Source organism: Homarus americanus, unplaced genomic scaffold, assembly GCF_018991925.1.
Source record: "Homarus americanus isolate GMGI-L3 unplaced genomic scaffold, GMGI_Hamer_2.0 scaffold32583, whole genome shotgun sequence".
In the NCBI taxonomy this organism is placed as follows: domain Eukaryota; kingdom Metazoa; phylum Arthropoda; class Malacostraca; order Decapoda; family Nephropidae; genus Homarus; species Homarus americanus.
Genome location: NW_024713129.1, coordinates 32608739 through 32629842, shown reverse-complemented (window position 1 = coordinate 32629842; position 21104 = coordinate 32608739).

The following is a 21104-nucleotide window of genomic DNA, read 5'->3' as shown; positions in this document are numbered from 1 at the left end:
ATCGGTATTAGCTTCGTTCGGTTACGTATTGCTAGTGCTGTGTGTGGTGGTGACAGTACTGTGTGTGTGTGGTGGTGACCGTACTATGTGTGTGGTGTGCAGTGCTGTGTGTGTGGTGGTGACAGTACTGTGTGTGTGGGGGTGACAGTACTGTGTGTGTGTGGTGGTGACAGTGACTGTGTGTTTGGTGGTTACAGTACTGTGTGTGTGGTGGTAGAAAGTACTATGTGTGTGGTGGGTGACAATACTGTGTGTGTGGGTGACAATACTGTGTGTGTGTGTGTGTGGAGGAGTTGATGCTGTGTGTGTGTGTGGTGGTGAAAGTACTGCTGTGTGTGTGGTGGTCACAGTACTATGTGTGTGGTGGTGACAGTACTGTGTGTGTGGTGGTGCCAGTACTGTGTGTGTGTGGTGAGCAATTGCTGTGTGTGTGGTGGTGACAGTACTGTGTGTGTGTGGTGACAGTACTGTGTGTGTGGAAGTGACAGGCTGTGTGTGTGGTGACAGATACTGTGTGTGTGGTGGTGACTGTACTGTGTGTGTGGTGGTTACAGTACAGTGTGTGTGAGTGGTGACGGTACTGTGTGCGTGGTGGTGACAGTACCATGTGTGTGTGGTGGTGACAGTGACTGTGTGTGTGTGGAGGTGACAGTACTGTGTGTGTTTGGTGGTGACAATATTGTGTGTGTGGTGGTGACAGTACTGTGTGTGTGTGTGTGTGTGGAGGGAGACAGTACTGTGTGTGTGTGTGGTGAAAGTGCTGTGTGTGTGTGGTGGTGACAGTGCTATATGTGTGGTGGTGACAGTACTGTGTGTGTGGTGGTGACAGTTCTGTGTGTGTGGTAGTGACAGTACTCTGTGTGTGGTGTGACAGTACTGTGTGTGTGGTGGTGACAGTACTGTGTGTGTGGAGGTGACATTCTGTGTGTGTGTGGTGGTGACAGTACTGTGTGCGTGGAGGTGACAGTACTATGTGTGTGGTGGTGACAGTCACTGTGTGTGTGTGGAGGTGACAGTACTGTGTGTGTGCTGTGACAGTATTGTGTGTGTGGTGGTGACAGTACTGTGTGTGTGGTGGTGACAGTACTGTGTGTGTGTGGAGGTGACAGTACTGTGTGTATGGTGGTGACAGTACTGTGTGTGTGGAGTGACAGTACTATGTGTGTGGTGGTGACAGTACTGTGTGTGTGTGGAGGTGACAGTACTGTGTGTGTGTGGTGGTGACAATGCTGTGTGTGTGTGGTGGTGACAGTACTGTGTATGTGGTGACGATACTCTGTGTGTGTTGGTGACAGTACTGTGTGTGTGGTGGTGACAGTACTGTGTGTATGGTGTTGACACTACTGTGTGCGTGGTGGTTACAGTACTGTGTGTGTGGTGGTGACAGTACTGTGTGTGTGGTGGTGACCGTCACTATGTTTGTGGTGGTGACAGTACTGTGTGTGTGGTGGTGCCAGTACTGTGTGTGTGGTAGTGACAGTACTGTGTGTGTGTAGTGACAGTACTGTGTGTGTGGTGGTGACAGTACTGTGTGTGTGGAAGTGACAGTACTGTGTGTGTGTGGTTGACAATACTCTGTGTGTGGTGGTGACTGTACTGTGTGTGTGGTGGTTACAGTACAGTGTGTGTGTGTGACAGTACTGTGTGCGTGGTGGTGACAGTACCATGTGTGTGGGTGACAGAACTGTGTGTGTGTGGAGTGACAGTTACTGTGTGTGTTTGGTGGTGACAATATTGTGTGTGGTTGGTGACAGTACTGTGTGTGTGTGAGTGTGGAGGAGACAGTACTGTGTGCGTGTGGTGGTGAAAGTGCTGTGTGTGTGGTGGTGACAGTACTATATGTGTGGTGGTGACAGTACTCTGTGTGTGGTAGTGACAGTTCTGTGTGTGTGGTGGTGACAGTACTCTGTGTGTGGTGTGATGTCTGTGTGTGTGGTGGTGACAGTACTGTGTGTGTGTGGAGGGTGACATTACTGTGTGTGTGTGGTGGTGACAGTGCTGTGTGTGTGGAGGTGACAGTACTATGTGTGTGGTGGTTGATGCTGTGTGTGTGTGGAGGTGACAGTACTGTGTGTGTGCTGGTGACAGTATTGTGTGTGTGGTGGTGACAGTACTGTGTGTGTGGTGGTGACAGTGCTGTGTGTGTGGGTGACAGTACTGGTGTATGGTGGTGACAGTACTGTGTGTGTGGAGGTGACAGTACTATGTGTGTGTGGTGGTGACAGTACTGTGTGTGTGTGTGGAGGTGGTGGTGCTGTGTGTGTGTGGTGGTGACAATACTGTGTGTGTGTGGTGACAGTACTGTGTGTGTGTGGTGGTGACAGTACTGTGTGTGTGTGGTGACAGTACTGTGTGTGTGTGTGGTGGTGACAGTACTGTGTGTGTGTGGTGGTGACAGTGCTGTGTGCGTGGTGGTTACAGTACTGTGTGTGTGGTGGTGACAGTACTGTGTGTGTGGTGGTGACAGACTATGTGTGTGGTGGTGACAGTACTGTGTGTGTGGTGGTGACATTACTGTGTGTGTGGTGGTGACAGTACTATGTGTGTGGTGGTGACAGTACTGTGTGTGTGGTGAGTGACAGTTCTGTGTGTGTGGTAGTGACAGTACTCTGTGTGTGGTGGTGACAGTACTGTGTGTGTGGTGGTGACATTGCACTGTGTGTGGAAGGTGACATTACTGTGTGTGTGGTGGTGACAGTACTGTGTGTGTGTGGAGTGACAGTACTATGTGTGTGTGTGGTGGTGACAGTACTGTGTGTGTGTGGAGGTGACAGTACTGTGTGTGTGCTGGTGACAGTATTGTGTGTGTGGTGGTGACAGTACTGTGTGTGTGGTGGTGACAGTACTGTGTGTGGGGTGACAGTACTGTGTGTATGGTGGTGACAGTGCTGTGTGTGTGGAGGTGACAGTACTATGTGTGTGGTGGTGACAGTGCTGTGTGTGTGGAGGTGACAGTACTGTGTGTGTGTGGTGGTGACAATACTGTGTGTGTGTGTGGTGGTGCTGTGTGTGTGTGGTGTGACAGCACTCTGTGTGTGTGACAGTACTGTGTGTGTGGTGGTGACAGTGCTGTGTGGTGTTAACAGTGCTGTGTTGTGGTGGTTGACAGTGCTGTGTGTGTGGTGGTGATGCTGTGTGTGTGTGTGGTGGTGACCGTACTATGTGTGTGGTGGTGACAGTACTGTGTGTGTGGTGGTGACAGTACTGTGTGTGTGGAGGTGACAGTACTGTGTGTGTGTGGTGACGTAATGTGTGTGTGTGGTGGTAACCGCACTGTGTGTGTGGTGGTGACAGTACTGTGTGTGTGGTGGTGACAGTACTGTATGTGTGGTGGTGGCACTGCTAAGTGTGTGTGGTGACACTGCTGGGTGTGTGGTGGTGGTACTGCTCGGTCTGTGGTGGTGACACTGCTGGGTGTTTGGTTGTTTGTTGGCATTGCAGGGTGTGTGGAGGAGGCACTGCTGGGTGAGTGGTGGTGAAACTGCTAAGTGTGTGTTGGTGGCACTGCTGTGTTCGTGGTGGTGAAATTATTGTGTGTGTGTGGTGGTGGCACTACTGTGTGTGTGGTGTTGGCACTGCTGCGTGTGTGGTGAGCACTGTTGGGTGTGGTGGTGGCACTACTGGGTGTGTGGTGGTGCTGTGCTGAGTGGGTGGTGGCACTGCTGGGTGTGTGGTGGTGGTACTGCTGTGTGTGTGTGGTGGTGGCATTGCTAGGTGTGTGGTGGTGACATTGCTGGGTGTATGGTGGTGGGACTGCTGGGTGTGGTGGCGGCACTATGTGTGTGTGTGTGGTGGTGGCACTGCTGGGTGTGTGGTGGTGTCACTGCTGGGTGTGTTTTGGTGGCACTGCTGGGTGTGTGGTGGTGGCATTCCTGGGTGTGTGATAGTAGCACTATTAGGTGTGGTGGTGGCACTACTGGGTGTGTGGTGGGCACTGCTGGGTGTGTGGTCGTATCACAACTGGGTGTGTCGTGGTGGCACTGCTGGGTGTGTGGTGGTGGCATTCCTGGGTGTGTGATAGTAGCACTATGGGTGTGTGGTGGTGGCACTACTGGGTGTGTGGTGGTGGCACTGCTGGGTGTGTGGTGGTAGCACTACTGGGTGTGTGGTTGTGGCACTGGGTGTGTGGTGGTGGCACTGTGGGTGTGTGGTGGTGTCACTGCTGGGTGTGTGGTGGTGGCACTACTGGATGTGTGTGGTGGTGGCACTGCTGGGTGTGTGTGGTGGTGGCACTGTTGGGCGTGTGGTGGTAGCACTATTGGGTGTGGTGGTGGCACTGCTGGGTGTGTGGTGGTGGCACTACTAGGTGTGTGGTGGTGGCACTGATGAGTGTGGTGGTGGCACTACTGGGTGTGTGGTGGTGGCACTACTGGATGTGGTGGTGGACTACTGGGTGTGTGGTGGTGGCACTGCTGGGGTGTGTGGTGGTGGCACTACTGGATGTGTGTGGTGGTGGCACTACTGGGTGTGTGGTGGTGGCACTACTGGGTGTGTGTGGTGGCACTACTGGGTGTGGTGGTGGCACTACTGGATGTGTGGTGGTGGCACTACTGGGTGTGTGTGGTGGCACTGCTGGGTGTGTGGTGGTGGTACTACTGGGTGTGTGGTGGTGGCACTACTGGGTGTGTGGTGGTGGCACTGCTGGGTGTGTGGTGGTGGCACTACTGGGTGTGTGGTGGTGGCACTACTGGGTGTGTGTGGTGGCACTCACTGGGTGTGTGGTGGTGGCACTACTGGGTGTGTGGTGGTGGCACTGCTGGGTGTGTGGTGGTGGCACTACTGGGTGTGTGGTGGTGGCACTACTGGGTGTGTGGTGGTGGCACTGCTGGGTGTGTGGTGGTGGTACTGCTGGGTGTGTGGTGGTGGCACTACTGGGTGTGTGTGGTGGCACTACTGGGTGTGTGGTGGTGGCACTGCTGGGTGTGTGGTGGTGGCACTGCTGGGTGTGTGGTGGTGGCACTACTGGGTGTGTGGTGGTGGCACTACTGGGTGTGTGGTGGTGGCACTACTGGGTGTGTGGTGGTGGCACTACTGGGTGTGTGGTGGTGGCACTACTGGGTGTGGTGGTGGCACTGCTGGGTGTGTGGTGGTGGCACTGCTGGGTGTGTGGTGGCACTACTGGGTGTGTGGTGGTGGCACTGCTGGGTGTGTGGTGGTGGTACTGCTGGGTGTGTGGTGGTGGCACTACTGGGTGTGTGGTGGTGGCACTACTGGGTGTGTGGTGGTGGCACTACTGGGTGTGTGTGGTACTGCTGGGTGTGTGGTGGGCACTGCTGGGTGTGTGGTGGTGGCACTGCTGGGTGTGTGGTGGTGGCACTACTGGGTGTGTGTGGTGGCACTGCTGGGTGTGTGGTGGTGGTACTGCTGGGTGTGTGTGGTGGTGGCACTGCTGGGTGTGTGTTGGTGGCACTGCTGGGTGTTTGGTGGTGGCACTACTGGGTGTGTGGTGGTGGTACTGCTGGGTGTGTGGTGGTGGTACTGCTGGGTGTGTGGTGGTGGCACTGCTGGGTGTGTGTGTGGCACTGCTGGGTGTTGGTGGTGGCACTGGTGAGTGTGTGGTGGTGGCTGTTGGGTATGTGGTGGTGGCACTACTGGGTGTGTGGTGGTGGCACTGCTGGGTGTGTGTAGTGGCACTGCTGGGTGTTTGGTGGTGGCACTGGTGAGTGTGTGGTGGTGGCACTGTTGGTGTGTGGTGGTGGCACTACTGGGTGTTTGGTGGTGGCACTGCTGGGTGTGTGGTGGTGGCACTACCGGGTGTGTGGTGGTGGCACTGCTGGGTGTGTGGTGGTGGCACTACTGGGTGTGTGGTGGTGGCACTGCTGCGGGTGTGTGGTGGTGGCACTACTGGGTGTGTGGTGGCACTACTGGGTGTGTGGTGGTGGCACTGCTGGGTGTGTGGTGGTGGCACCTACTGGGTGTGTGGTGGTGGCACTACTGGTGTGTGGTGGTGGCACTGCTGGGTGTGTGGTGGTGGCACTGCTGGGTGTGTGGTGGTGGTACTGCTGGGTGTGTGGTGGTGGCACTGCTGGGTGTGTGGTGGTGGTACTGCAGGGTGTGTGTTGGTGGCACTGCTGGGTGTGTGGTAGTGGCACTGCTGGGTGTTTGGGTGGCACTGGTGAGTGTGTGGTGGTGGCTGTTGGGTATGTGGTGGTGGCGCTGCTGGGTGTGTGGTGGTGGCACTGCTGGGTGTGTGATGGTGGCACTACTGGATGTGTGGTGGTGGCACTACTGGTGTGTGGTGGTGGCACTGCTGGGTGTGTGGTGGTGGCACTACTGGGTGTGTGGTGGTGCACTACTGGGTGTGTGGTGGTGCACTCTGGGTGTGTGGTGGTGGTCCTGCTGGTGTGTGGTGGTGGCACTGCTGGGTGTGTGGTGGTGGTACTGCAGGGTGTGTGTTGGTGGCACTGCTGGGTGTGTGGTAGTGGCACTGCTGGGTGTTTGGTGTGGCACTGGTGAGTGTGTGGTGGTGGCACTGTTGGGTATGTGGTGGTGGCGCTGCTGGGTGTGTGGTGGTGGCACTGCTTGGTGTGTAGTAATTTTGTTTAATTGATTTTGCCTCTTACTGCGGCTAGTTTATTGTGCACCCCATATTCATCCTCTGAGCGGTAGTGCAAAGTATTACAGGATAGAGTTTACAACTGGTCAGTATAATCTAACCCCGTGGTCAATATATTATAGCATTGAATGTTACAGAGTATTTCAAATAAATTATTTGTTTAGTTCTATACATAGAGGGTAACTTATTCGCAACTTCGTAAGTGCAGGAGTCTGAGGCAATAAGTCTGGCCGCACACTATGTTATTCACATTTGCGTGAGAGGTATTCAAGCACCTTATGTGTTTGGTTCCAAACATGGTAACTGATAGAACTACTAAGTGCAAAAAAGTGGATACCATCTTAATATATCGACTCTCTTACCATTAGAAATATAGTCTTGTGCCATTTCACACACAGTTTCCTTGGACTTGTCTCTGGTAGTGGCACTACAAGATGTGTGCTGAGGGCACTCCTGGGTGGGTGGTGGAGGCACTGTTAGATGTGTGATGGTAGCACTGCTGGGCATGTGGTAGGACACTACTGGGTGTGTGGTGGTGGGACTACTAAGTGTGTGGTGGTGGCACTGATGAGTGTGAGATGGTGGCACTGCTGGCTGAGTGGTGGTGGCACTACTGGGTGTTTGGTGGATGCACTGCTGGGTGTGTGGTGGTGGCACTGCTGGGTGTGTGGTTGTGGCACTGGTGGATGTGTGGTGGTGGCACTACTGGATGTATGGTGGTGGCACTGCTGGGTGTGTGGTGGTAGCACTATTAGGTGTGTGGTGGTGTCACTGCTGGGTGTGTGGTGGTGGCACTACTGGATGTGTGGTGGTGGCACTGCTGGGTGTGTGATGGTGGCACTGCTGGGTGTGTGGTGGTGGCACTACTGGGTGTGTGGTGGTGACTACTGGGTGTGTGGTGGTGGCACTGCTGAGTGTGTGGTGATAGCACTACTGGGTGTGTGGTGGTGGCACTGCTGAGTGTGTGGTGATAGCACTACTGGGTGTGTGGTGGTGGCTACTAGTGTGTGGGGCGGCTCTACTGGCTGTGTGGTGATGGCACTGCAGGGTGTGTGTGGTACTACTTGGTGTGTGGTGGTGTTGGCACTACTGGTGTGTGGTGGTGGCACGATTTTGTGTGTGGTGGTGGTAGCACTACTAGTGTGTGGTGGTGGCACTACTGGGTGTGTGGTGGTGGCTTTACTGGTGTGTGGTGGTGGCACTACTGGGTGTGTGGTGTTGGTGGCACTACTGGTGTGTGGTGATGGCACTATTTGGTGTGTGGTGGCGCTGGTGGCACTACTGGGTGTGTGGTGGTGTGCATGGTGGTGTGTGGTGGTGGCACTACTGGTGTGGGGTAGTGGCACTATTGAGTGTGTGGTGGTGATGGCACTACTGGGTGTGGGTTGGTGGCACTACTGGGTGTGGGTTGGTGGCACTACTGGGTGTGGTGGTGGCACTACTGGTGTGTGTGGGTGGCACTGCTGGGTGTTTGGTGGTGGCACTGGTGAGTGTGTGGTGGTGGCACTGTTGGGTATGTGGTGGTGGCACTGGGTGTGTGGTGGTGGCACTGCTTGGTTTGTGGTGGTGGTGGCACTACGGTGTGTGGTGGTGGCACTACTGGGTGTGGGTTGGTGGCACTACTGGGTGTGGTGGTGGCACTACTGGTGTGTGGTGGTGGCACTATTTGGTGTGTGGTGGTGGTGGCACTACTGGGTGTGGTGGTGGCAATACTGGTGTGGTGGTGGCACTACTGGGTGTGTGGTGGTGGTGGCACTATTTGGTGTGTGGTGGTGGTGGCACTACTGGTGTGTGGTGGTGGCACTACTGGCAGGTGTGTTGTGGTGGAACTACTGGTGTGTGTGGTGGTGGTGGCACTGCTGGTGTGTGGTGGTGTCACTACTGGGTGTGTGTTGGTGGCACTACTGGGTGTGTGGCGGTGGCACTGGTGTGCAGTGGTGGCAGTACTGGGTGTGTGGTGGTGCTGGCACTGCTTGTGTGGTGATGTCACTATTTTGCGTGTGGTGGTGGCACTACTGGTGTGTGGTGATGGCACTTCCGTTGTGTGGTGGTGGCATATTGAATGTGTGGTGGTGGTGGTACTACTGGTGTGTGGTGATGGCACTATTGGAGTGTGTGGTGGTGGTGGCACTAATGGTGTGTGGTGCTGGCACTACTTGTGTGTGTGGTGATGGCACTATTTGGTGTGGTGGTGGCACTACTGGTGTGTGGTGATGGCATTATTTGGTGTGTGGTGGTGGTGGCACTACTGGTGTGTGGTGCTGGCACTACTTGTGTGGTGATGGCACTATTTAGTGTGGTGGGTGGCTACTGGGTGTGTAGTGGTTGCACTTTTGGTGTGTGGTGGTGGCACTATTGAGTGTGTGGTGGTGGTGGAACTACTGGTGTGTGGTGATGGCACTACTGGGTGTGTGGTGGTGGTGGCACCTGCTGGTGTGTGGTGGCGGCACTACTGGGTGTGTGGTGGTGGTGGCAGCACTGGTGTGTGGTGGTGGCACTATTTTGTGTGTGGTGGTGGCACTACTGGGTGTGTGGTGGTGGTGGCACTGTGACGTGTCTGGTGATGGTACTACTGGTGTGTGGTGGTGGCACTACTGGGTGTGTGTGGTGGTGGCGGCATTACTGGGTGTTTGGTGGTGGCACTATTTTGTGTGTGGTGGTGGTAGCACTGCTGGTGTGGTGGTGGTGGCACTATACGTGTCTGGTGATGGTACTACTGGTGTGTGGTGGTGGCACTACTGGGTGTGTGTGGTGGTGGTGGCAGCACTACTGGGTGTGTGGTGGTGGCACTATTTTGTGTGTGTGGTGGTGGTAGCACTACTGGTGTGTGGTGGTGGTGGCACTATTACGTGTCTGGTGATGGTACTACTGGTGTGTGGTGGTGGCACTACTGGGTGTGTGGTGGTGGTGGCGGCACTGCTGGGTGTGTGGTGGTGGCACTATTTTGTGTGTGGTGGTGGTAGCACTACTGGTGTGTGGTGGTGGCTCAACTGGTGTGTGGTGGTGGCACTACTGGGTGTGTTGGTGGTGGGACTACTGGTGTGTGGTGGTGGCACTAATGGGTGTGTGGTGGTGGTGGCACTACTGGTGTGTGGTGGTGGCACTACTGGGTGTGTGGTGGTGGTGGCACTACTGGTGTGTTGTGATGGCACTATTTGGTGTGTGGTGGTGGTGGTGGCACTACTGGGTGTGGGTTGGTGGCACTACTGGGTATGGTGGTGGCACTACTGGTGTGTGGTGGTGGCATTTTTTGGTGTGTGGTTGTGGTGGCACTACTAGGCGTGTGGTGGTGGCACTACTGGTGTGTGGTGGTGGCACTACTGGTGTGTGGTGGTGGCACTACTGAGTGTGTGGTGGTTGTCGCACTATTTGGTGTGTGGTGGTGGTGGCACTACTGGTGTGTGGTGGTGGCACTACTGGGAGTGTGGTGGTGGCACTACTGATGTGTGGTGGTCGTGGCACTGCTGGTGTGTGGTGGTGGCACTACTGGGTGTGTTGGTGGCACTACTGGGTGTGTGGTGGTGGCAGTACTGGGTGTGTGGTGGTGCTGGCACAACTTGTGTGGTGGTGGCACTATTTGGTGTGTGGTGGTGGCACTACTGGGTGTGTGGTGGTGGCACTTCTGGTGTGTGGTGGTGGCACTATTGAGTGTGTGGTGGCACTACTGGTGTGTGGTGATGGCACTATGGGTGTATGGTGGTGGTGGCACTACTGGTGTATGGTGCGGCACTACTTGTGTGTGGTGGTGGCACTATTGAGTGTATGGTGGTGGTGTCACTACTGGGTGTGTGGTGGTGGCACTATTTGGTGTGTGGTGGTGGTGTCACTACTGGGTGTGTGGTGGTGGCACTACTGGTGTGTGGTGGTGGCACTATGGGTGTATGGTGGTGGTGTCACTACTGGGTGTGTGGAGGTGGCATTTCTGGTGTGTGGTGGTGGCACTATGGTGTGTGGTGGTGGTGTCACTACTGATTGTGGTGGTGGCACTTCTGGTGTGGTGGTGGCACTATTGGTGTGTGGTGGTGTGGCACTACTGGGTGTGTGCTGATGGCGTATTTGGTGTGTGTGGTGGAACTATTACGTGTCTGGTGATGGCATTACTGGGTGTGTGGTGGTGGCACTACTGGTGTGTGGTGGTGGCTGCTGGATGTGTGGTGGTGTCACCAGTGTGTGGTGGTGGAACTACTGGTGTGTGGTTGTGGTGGCACTACTGGTGTGTGGTGATGGCACTATTTGGTGTGTGGTAGTGGTGGAACTGTTACGTGTCTGGCGATGGCAGTACTGGGTGTGTGGTGGTGGTACTACTGGTGTGTGGTGGTGGCTGCTGGAGGTTTGGTGGTGGCACTAGTGTGTGGTGGTGGCACTACTGGGTGTGTGGTGGTGGTGGCACTACTGGTGTGTGGTGGTGGCTGCTGGGTGTGTAGTGGTGGCACTACTGGTGTGTGGTGGTGGTTCTACTGGTGTGTGGTGATGGCACTATTTGGTGTGTGGTAGTGGTGGAACTATTACGTGTCTGGTGATGGTACTACTAGGTGTGTGGTGGTGGTACTAGGTCTGTGGTGGTGGTACTACTGGTGTGTGGTGGTGGCACTACTACGTGTCTGGTGATGGTACTACTACGTGTCTGGTGATGGTACTACTAGGTGTGTGGTGGCGGTACCTAGAAGTGTGGTGGTGGCACTACTACGTGTCTGGTGATGGTACTACTAGGTGTGTGGTGGTGGTACTTCTAGGTCTGTGGTGGTGGTACTACTGGTGTGTGGTGGTGGCAATACTACGTGTCTGGTGATGGTACTACTAGGTGTGTGGTGGTGGTACTTCTAGGTCTGTGGTGGTGGTACTACTGGTGTGTGGTGGTGGCACTACTACGTGTCTGGTGATGCTACTACGTGTCTGGTGATGGTACTACTAGGTGTGTGGTGGCGGTACTTCTAGAGTGTGGTGGTGGCACTACTACGTGTCTGGTGATGGTACTACTAGGTGTGTGGTGGTGGTACTTCTAGGTCTGTGGTGGCGGTACTACTGGTGTGTGGTGGTGGCACTACTACAGTACGTGTCTGGTGATGGGACTACTACGTGTCTGGTGATGGTACTACTAGGTGTGTGATGGCGGTACTTCTAGAAGTGTGGTGGTGGCACTACTACGTGTCTGGTGATGGTACTACTACACTAGGTGTGTGGTGGTGTTACTTCTAGGTCTGTGATGGTGGCATTACTGGTGTGTGGTGGTGGTGCTACTACGTGTCTGGTGATGGTACTACTAGGTGCGTGGTGGTGGTACTTCTAGGTGTGTGATGGTTGCACTGCTTGTGTGTGGTGGTGGTACTACTACGTGTCTGGCTGATGGCACTAATGGGTGTATGGTGGTGGCAATATTGGGTATAAATCGTTAAAATATTGACTGACCATCTGCAGAGGAAAGAAAGTGACGGGGTATTGCGGTAAATGTGTTTAATTAAATTTTCTGTTACGCTCATCATCCTTGTAGATTGTTTTGTTGGTTTTTCCTACAGGAGGCAAAGGTTTCCAATACTACTATTACTTTGCTGTCACTCAGAATCGAGTATGACGATCATCCAGTTATGATACAATGATATGAGTTATTAAGGATGTCACCTAGGTTGGTGAGTTTTAAGGTGACTGAAGAGGCCGATACGGGACCAGCAGAATTGTTCACAGATGTTGCACATATGGCTCCATATAGTGCGCGAGGTGCGGCGGCAGCGTCTTTCCGGCGCTGGCACTTGACTGCCTGGTTTTGCAGTCGGGCAAATTCAAAAGTATTAACACCTTCTCATGTGGTGATCCGCCAAGCGTTGCGGTGTGGAGTCATCGTCTCCCAGGTGAGAGGGTCAATTTGGTACTTTTTCAGGTTTAAGACTATCCTTATACCTTTTCATTTGCCCGCCAGCGTTACGTTTACTATTCGTAAAATTACTGTAAATTAGCTGCTTTGGCAGGCCACTGTCGTCCATGCGGGTAACATGGCCAGTCCAAAGTAGTTGTTCATGGATAATGGTAGCCTCGATGCTCCTACAATTGGTGTCAGCGAGTATACTGGCATTTGTTCTCTTCTCTTCCCAGCGAACTCAGAGGATGTAACGAAGACTACGTTGGTAAAAGTTTTCAAGTGCCTTGAGGCGTCTCCTGTATGTAACCCATGTCTCACTGCCATATAGGAGGGTAGGGAGGACCACTGCTCGATATATGTGCAACTTTTTAGATAATTTCAGCTCCCTCCAGCTGAAGACATGGGTACGGAGTTTGCCAAAGGCTTGAGATTAGCACTCTGTCAAGGTCGGCATAAAAGGCCTCCTTGAGATGTCATCCTCTGCATCTATTGTTGGGGCGTTTGCATGACGTGAGTGATTCAGTGGGACTCTCAGCGTCATGAGGCGCTCGTTGATCCTCATAGGCATTTCAGTTAGTCTGTGTAGGATGTTTGGGCGGATGGCAAAGCCAACTCCATAAATGCAGTTTCTCTCAGCAGGATGCTTACCCTTCCAGAAGAAGGTATCGCCAGGACATTTCGGCGATCTCTTTCACTGACAATAATGGAGTCGGTGAGATGCCAGTGTTTGGATCGTGGGTGTTGTCACGAACCCTATTAGGATCAACGAGCGCCTCATGACGCTCGACTCCCCACCGAGTCACTCACGTCATGCATACGCCTCAACACTGGATGCAGAGGATAACATCTCAAGGAGGTCTTTTATGTCGACCTTGACAGAGTGCTAACCTCTATCCCCAGATAAGATAAGGTTGTGCTCCTTGGTGACTTCAATGCCAGAGTTGGTAGAGATGCCGACATTTGACAGGGAATCGTAGGGAGAAGTGGACTAGGCAAGTGTAATCCCAACGGCCTACTCCTCCTCACCAAGTGTTCTGCATACAACCTCACTATCACCACTACCTTTTTAGGCAGTTGACCCTCGTCTGGGAGCCGGGACTCACTAATGGCTGCTATGTCGATGTTATATCTAGCCAGCACTTTTGCCACAAGGGCAGTTCTTCTTTCAGGACGTGCATTTGTGCCAGTATCCAAAAGGGTCCTGACATTCCATGCAGCGACCATAAGGGGTTGTATAGTTTGTTTTTGTTTTGATCTGTGATTATAATTGTGTTTTCGACCGCATAAGGAAGACCTTACTGGGTACGGTTCCTCAGGCAGGTTGGTTCATTAGGCAGGCGATGTTTAGGGCACCTTTTCCAGCCCCGTCCCCATGTGGGGTGAACAGAGTGGCTCCTTGAAAAGTCTGCTCAGTCGCACAGACAAAACTGGATTGCACTGCTGCCTAGATCCCAGTGCATAAACGACCATCTTACCTGTGCCGCCCATCTCTGCCTGTCCCCGTCGCCACTCGTCCGTCGCCATAGGACTTTTTGGGTATAGGGTGTTGATGATGTTGAGGGGTATGATGAGCTGGATGATGGCTGCACGTGAGTTGATTTATGTGGTGAGGCAGGAGCTCAGACTGCAACTACACATCTTGGCTCTCCACAGTGTTGCAACGACTGTGGAGAGGGAGAGTTGCAGTGGACTACCGATAACCTAGTTTGTACAACCTGCCATCAGTTGACAAGAATATTCCAACTGAGAGTGCATATGACTTACATAAAAGTATGTCAACTGTTCCTCGATAAAGGCCGGGCTCTGAATAGGAATCCAATCTTCAATTAAGTTGTTTTGGCTAAAATTCAAACGAAGTGTTTCATGGTCTTAAAACCTCAGTGTTGTGTGATGATGGGATGATGGTGTCAAAATTGGGATAATATTATGCCAGTAATTATCTTGTGAAGCTGAGAAATTCAGAGTGAAGAACTTTTTTCATTGGGATGGAGGTTAAAGACGATGTTAACGTTACATGAAACGTGATGATGAGAATAGGATGAACGGAGGAATTTATGGAGTAATGGCCGAGTGGCCGTATGTTAAAAGTGCATTGTGTGTCTGCAAAATCTCCCAATACAAAATTGTTGTGTTAAAAGTTATTTTGCGTTTATAAAATTAAGTGCAGTCATAAAATATTAGAATCTCGGCGCAAAATTTCGATGAGGGGTGAAGCTGCCCAGAATCTATTGAAAAAACACATAATGTTTTATTTAGTAGCATAGAGATATCTTAAAATTTGTTGCTATATTTATAATATATCTGAAAAATTATAAATAGTACTAATAAAAGATATTTATTAATATAGTGAAAATTTTCAAATTTTCTGAGGCTCTTATGATACTCTCAAAATTTATAGAGGACCGACTCCGATGTTGTCAGAACTGCTGGTGGATGATTCTGACCTTATTAAAGCTAATTTCGATTATAGCGTTAATACAATAATGTATGTTAAGTTGAAGGTTGCTCTTTTTTTTATTATAGCTGTGATGTAAACAAGTAAAGTAAGAGAGAGTTTATAGTCTCGTTGATGTGTATAGAGGTTGGCCAAAATGTGAGTTGCTCTGGCCAAGCTGGATGAATGTTTTATAATATCTCAACATTTTCCATTATTTTATATTCAAACATTAAAAAGATAATTGTGGAGGTGATATATACATGTTAATTAGACAGGTTAACCCAAGAAACGCTTTACTGACCATTTTACTATGACCAAACATTTTTAGAATCACTTATATCCTTCATTATTTTTTACAATATCTTGTTATTTTTTCCACTTGGAAGATATTTAGGTTAAAACTCAAAAGATACAGGTTAGTCTAGGTATTGCAGCATTAAGTTAGTTAAATGGCATATTGGATATCATATTACTTGAGCTTTTTTCTACTGTGAAGAGAGAATAAAAACATTGAAAAAGACTACACTTACTCACTTACTCTAGGTGCACAAATTTTCAATCGCACAAAGTGTATAAGAAACATTTAAAATGGTGGTAACAGCAATTACTATAATTTATAATAAAGTACAGGTAAGGCTGCTACTATAGCGTGCAGGTTAGGTTAGGTTAGGTTAGGTTAGATATATCTTTGTAGACCGCATGCTACAGTAACACCAAAGTAGGCTTATTTAATGTGTTTCAGTTTACATCATTATTAACCGTTTAGCACAATATGCTCCACTACATTCAACTTCTTGAAAATCTAGATTGTCTTGAGACAAGACCAGCAAGAAGAATAGTAGTGGACAGAATAAACCCGTTCCATGGCATGTCAGACGAAGAATTTCTGAATTGATATCTCTTGACTAAGGAGTGCACCAACAACCTTATTCAACTTATGCAGCATGATCTACCTAGAACTTTAGATACTGTACCAGAGGTAATATTTTACATTTTATATATGTTATCGATCTATTGAGTACAGATGTCAGCTGTCAATAAATTAACTGAAATGGAAATACAAAACCTTAAATGTTCATTAAAATATTAACTTAAACATTATGTCTTTATGAAATACACAATTTTATTCCCCAAACAGGCAGTCCGGTTCCACCCCACATTCAAGTGCTTATTACCCTTCGACACACCTAGCAACTGGGAATCATCAATTATCAATCTTTAATTACTCTGATGTTTCCCAGTCATGCGTCAGCAGATGTGTCGCAAGGGTATCGAGGCTAATTGCTGATATGTGTCATGACCAGATAAAGTTACCCTCTGGCAATACAGTTACCTGAGTGATGGAGAACTTTCAGCTACTTGCCGGGATGCCTGCTATTTTTGGGTGCAATGACTGCACACATGTTGCTATCAATCAATCACCTGGGACAGGTCGGAATCGTTCAGAAATAGGAAAGGCTACTTTGCATTGAATGTCCAGACTGTGTGTGGCCCCAACTACAATTCTACAATATTGTAACTAGGTGGTATGGCAGTGCACATGATAGCCACATATTTTACAGCAGTCGTCTGTGCTAGGAGTTGGAGGATAGGTTACACAGGGAACATCTCCTAGGTGATTCTGGGTATGCCTGCCGCAGATATCTTCTTACTCCCATTCTCAATCCTCACACCCCTCAGGAGAGACGGTACAATGCTTCCCATACGCAAAACCATTGAGAGAGCATTTGGCCTTTTAAAGAGACGCTTTGCATGCCTTGGAGAAAGGAAGCGAACTAAACTCAGCAACAGCGAAGTGACGATTGTTGCTGGTGCAGTCCTGCACAACATGGCCTTCAACAAAATGTTCCTTTGCCGGAAGAAGTTGATGGCCAAGACTTTGTCGGGAACCCGGTGGATCCTAATGACCCAGATCCCATCCATGAAGAACCCCATATCAATGGGCAGAGGAATGTTGTTGGCAATATTGAAAAAGCTCATATAATGAGGAATATTTCTAGACTTTCATGCCCGAGCATATCCTCATTTCTGTTTGATGATAATTTTGCATATAATTTCTTAGTATATCGTAATGGGATATATTCACTTTTTTATTTTGTATACTGTACTTTGTAAGAAAATTGGAAGGTTTTAAATATAGATAATGTCTACCAGTATGTACGTACATGACAAGTTTATTTGGTACATGGTTGCATGTAAAACGAAACTGATATATATTTAGTCAGAAAAAAAGTGTGTAAGGTACATATTTTAATGACAAATTATAGATTTGAGTGGAAAAACACAACATAAAAATACTTATAAACAATACCTATACGGTATTTTATATTGCACAAAACTACAGTATTGTATATAGCCTATACTGTACACTCTTTCCACTTTCAAGTAATTTCCTTATTTTATGGAAATTTGGTGCTCACAAGGAACTTTTTATGGAAATGCTAAATCTAAGGAAATTAAGAGTTGGGATTAAAATAAGACTGAGCTTATTCTGTTTTCTAACCGAAATATATGGAATCAAACAATGAAAACTTAATAATTTTGGCAAAGTTCTTCCTGTTTCAAAACCTAAACTGTGCTTATGGCTGATACATAATTAGGTACTATACAGGACATAGACAGGTTCGAATTGAAATTACAACCCTTATAACTGCTATGCGCTCAGATTTTATGCCATTTGGACATGTCAAGCAGAGAGATATAAAGGAAATTGATCCAAATAATGAAATATACTGTGTTCTACTTAACAAAGTATACATTGGGGTGGCAACAGTTAATACAATGCAAAGTATTGCCACCAATCTAAGAAATGATCTGCTTATATTTAATTATTTTATACCAACTTCAGATATTTTTATTTTGAAAGTGTAAAACAAATTCTGTCTAGATTGATAGTATTTAAAAAAAAATTTTCATTCTTATCTCCAGAGGTTGCCAAAACCTAACTCTTCCATCATTAACACCTGTCTGAAAAATTACCCTATCTGAAAGATATTGTTGATGTTCAAACAGCTGATCTAGAACGGAGGCAGCTGGTACATGTCCCAGTCATAATGCATGTAAAGATTTTAAAAGAGTTTTGGCATACAGAAGTCCTGCATATCCACACATATGCAAGGTTCTATCAATGTCATTGTCATTTCCCCATTCAATGCCATGATTGAATTTTTTTTAGTAGATTAAAATTGAAAACAAAACAAAGCACAGAACTGGTCTTAAGCAAGAAAGTTTACTTGGATTGTTAACAATAATACTTGCATACCAATAGGCAGGAAAACATCAAACTGCAAACTTAGTACTGGCAAAAGACATGATTCGGCTGCATTCTAAAATGACATCAAATGCAGATGAAAATGAAACTGCCATTCTGTGAAAATATTTCCTAAAAATATGATACAAGAACATCTTAGGCATCTTAGGCAATTTGGTAAGCAGATCAATTAAATTAAATTTTAAAATGTGGAAGCACTGGGATTATATCACAAAAATATAAGTTAATGACTATACAAAAATGACAAACATAACATAATGAATACCTATGACTTAATGAGTACCCAGTATATTACATTTAAAGAAAATTTTAAAATATTTCGCTAATATTCCAACCTCACTATGTACCCAAAGGCTTCTAGAAAAACAAAATGTCGACTGCATCTTGGATTGAGCAGGCTGCGTCGCTCCACTCTTTCAGTGTCTCTAACATCTTGCCACTGGTAGCTGACTGTACAGTATCTTTACCTGGTTCTGCATTTCATTGTCAATTAATGCCCTTCCGTCTATCTGTCTCAGCATTGCATTATCAATCATCTCCTCCTTCTCAAGCTCCTTCAGTCTGACCTCCTGATCCTTCAGTTCGACCTCCTGAACCTTCAGTTCCACCCTCTTCCCAGACATGATCAACTCATGTTCTTTCATTTAGAATGCAATAGATTTATTGTAGCATTCCTCTTTGGAGAATTTGTGCTGCCTTCTTAGGGTAGCAGAGGGTGGTGTGCAGACCTTTGCTACGTTGCTACAACCTGCAGTAGATGGTCTGTCAGTAACTTGGCTGCCAGCAGACGATGAATCAGCACCAACTATTTCAACTGTTTCAGTGCATATCTCCTCGTCGTCTTCATTGATGTTAATGACATCCGTGTGGAACACTCCATTGTCAACAATACCTGCAAGAATATGACTTAATTTTAATTAATTAGTGTAACAAGTCATATATTACAAACTGTTACGAGTATGTACAGTCTTGTTCAAGATTCTTTGAACACTGCTGGAAACAGCTGGCAACTGAAGGCCGTTTGTTTACTATAGTACGTAGTAATAGAGTAAACAAACTTAGACCCTTTAAACGACATGATTCGGCTCCATTCTAAAATGACATCAAATGTAGGTAATAATAAAACTGCTCAACTATGAAAATTATCTTATAAATATGATTCAAGAACAACAGAATAAATAAACAAATAATAATCTTTTTTTTCTTTTCACTGGAAGTTTTTTCACCAAAGGGAATTTATAAGGAAATTTATAATTATTTTTAATGCCATCTAAGGAAATTTGGTAACCAGATCAAGGAAATTAAATTTCAAAATGTGTAAGCGCTGGGAATGTATCACAAAAATTTCTGTTAATCACTATACATAAAGGGCTAACATAACAGAATGAAAAACTCTAACTTAATGAGTAAACATAAAGCACTAACTTACATGTCATATTACATTTCAAGAAAATTTATCAAATATTTTGGCAATATTCGAACTTTACTATGTACCCGAAGGCTTCTTGGAAAACATTTTGACTGCATATTGGATCGAACAGGCTGCCATCGCTCCACTCTTTCAGTGTCTCTAACATCTTGTTGTTGCATTTCATTATCAAGTAATGTCCTCCTCTCTAGCTGCTTCAGCATTTCATTATCAATTAATACCCTCCTCTCTATCTTCTTTAGCATTACTTTATCAGTCATCACCTGCTTCTCAAGCTGCTTCAATCTGGCCTCCGGAACCTTCAGTTTCATTCTCTTCCCAGACATGATCAACTAATGTTCTTCGTTTTGGAATGCAATGGATTTATCGTAGCATTCCTCTGGAGAATTTGTGCTTTCTTCCTCTTGCTATTTTGCTACAACCAGTAGAAGATGGTGTGCCAGCAACTTGGCTGCCAGCAGACGATGAATCAGCACCAACTATTTCTTCTATTCCAGTGAAAATATTCTCGTCTTATTCATTGATGTTAATGACATCAGAGTTGAACACTCCACTGTCAGCAATACCTGCAAGAACATGATTAAATATAAATTAATCAGTGTAAGAAATCATATATTACAAACTAATAAATTAAAGGTGCAGGATATAGGTACAACAGCTATGTGCGAAACGTTAATGTCTATTGGGTGGTGAGCAGACTATACAATGATAGTTACTAAGATGGCCTTCTCTCTAACCTAACATAACCTCGCCTAACCTAACCATACCATTAATAACACCGTCCGTCAGTACGGCTTCTTTATACTTATATCTAGTGCATAAATAAAATCACATGATCTGCTACCGAACTCACAATGATCAGAATCTATTATACTGTACAGTACTCCATTCCACCTTTTCACATATCCGTTGAGACATTCTTACATAACTATTTGACAAATTTCATAACCGAATGACAGAACACATATCGAATGACAATCTAAAATAACTGTTCGTTCATGCTAACGGAAGTGATTGGCATAAGTTATGAAGTTGACAGACTTGAACAATAAACCGAGTCTACATATAGTTTGAGACTGTAACAATTGGAGAATGACATACCACCAACAGTTATTTTAGATTATCATTCGATATGTGTTCTGTCATTCGGTTATGAAATTTGTCAAATAGTTATGTAACAATGTCTCAACGGATATGTGAAAAGGTGTATTTCTTGTAAAACTTCCCTGAATATTTGTATCTAAAGGAAAAGGATGAAAACTTCCGATCATAATCTTCATGACACATGGGCTCAACCCCATTTTTTCGTAAAATGGCAGGTCAATTGGTAAAGAAAACGCTTAAATTCACTTGATAATAACATTTTTTTAATAAATTGAGCCAAAAAGTGTCAAAAATAAGGGTTAAAGTTACTAAAAAGTCTCGTAACTGTAAAAAGCTCTGTGATTAGTTGTGACGCCACTGGCCGGGGCAACAGCAGAGCGGGAGGCAGCCAGCTGTAGTTGTCTAACCTTCTTGGCTGATAGGATCTGTAAATAAATATTATTTGAATCCGTCTGT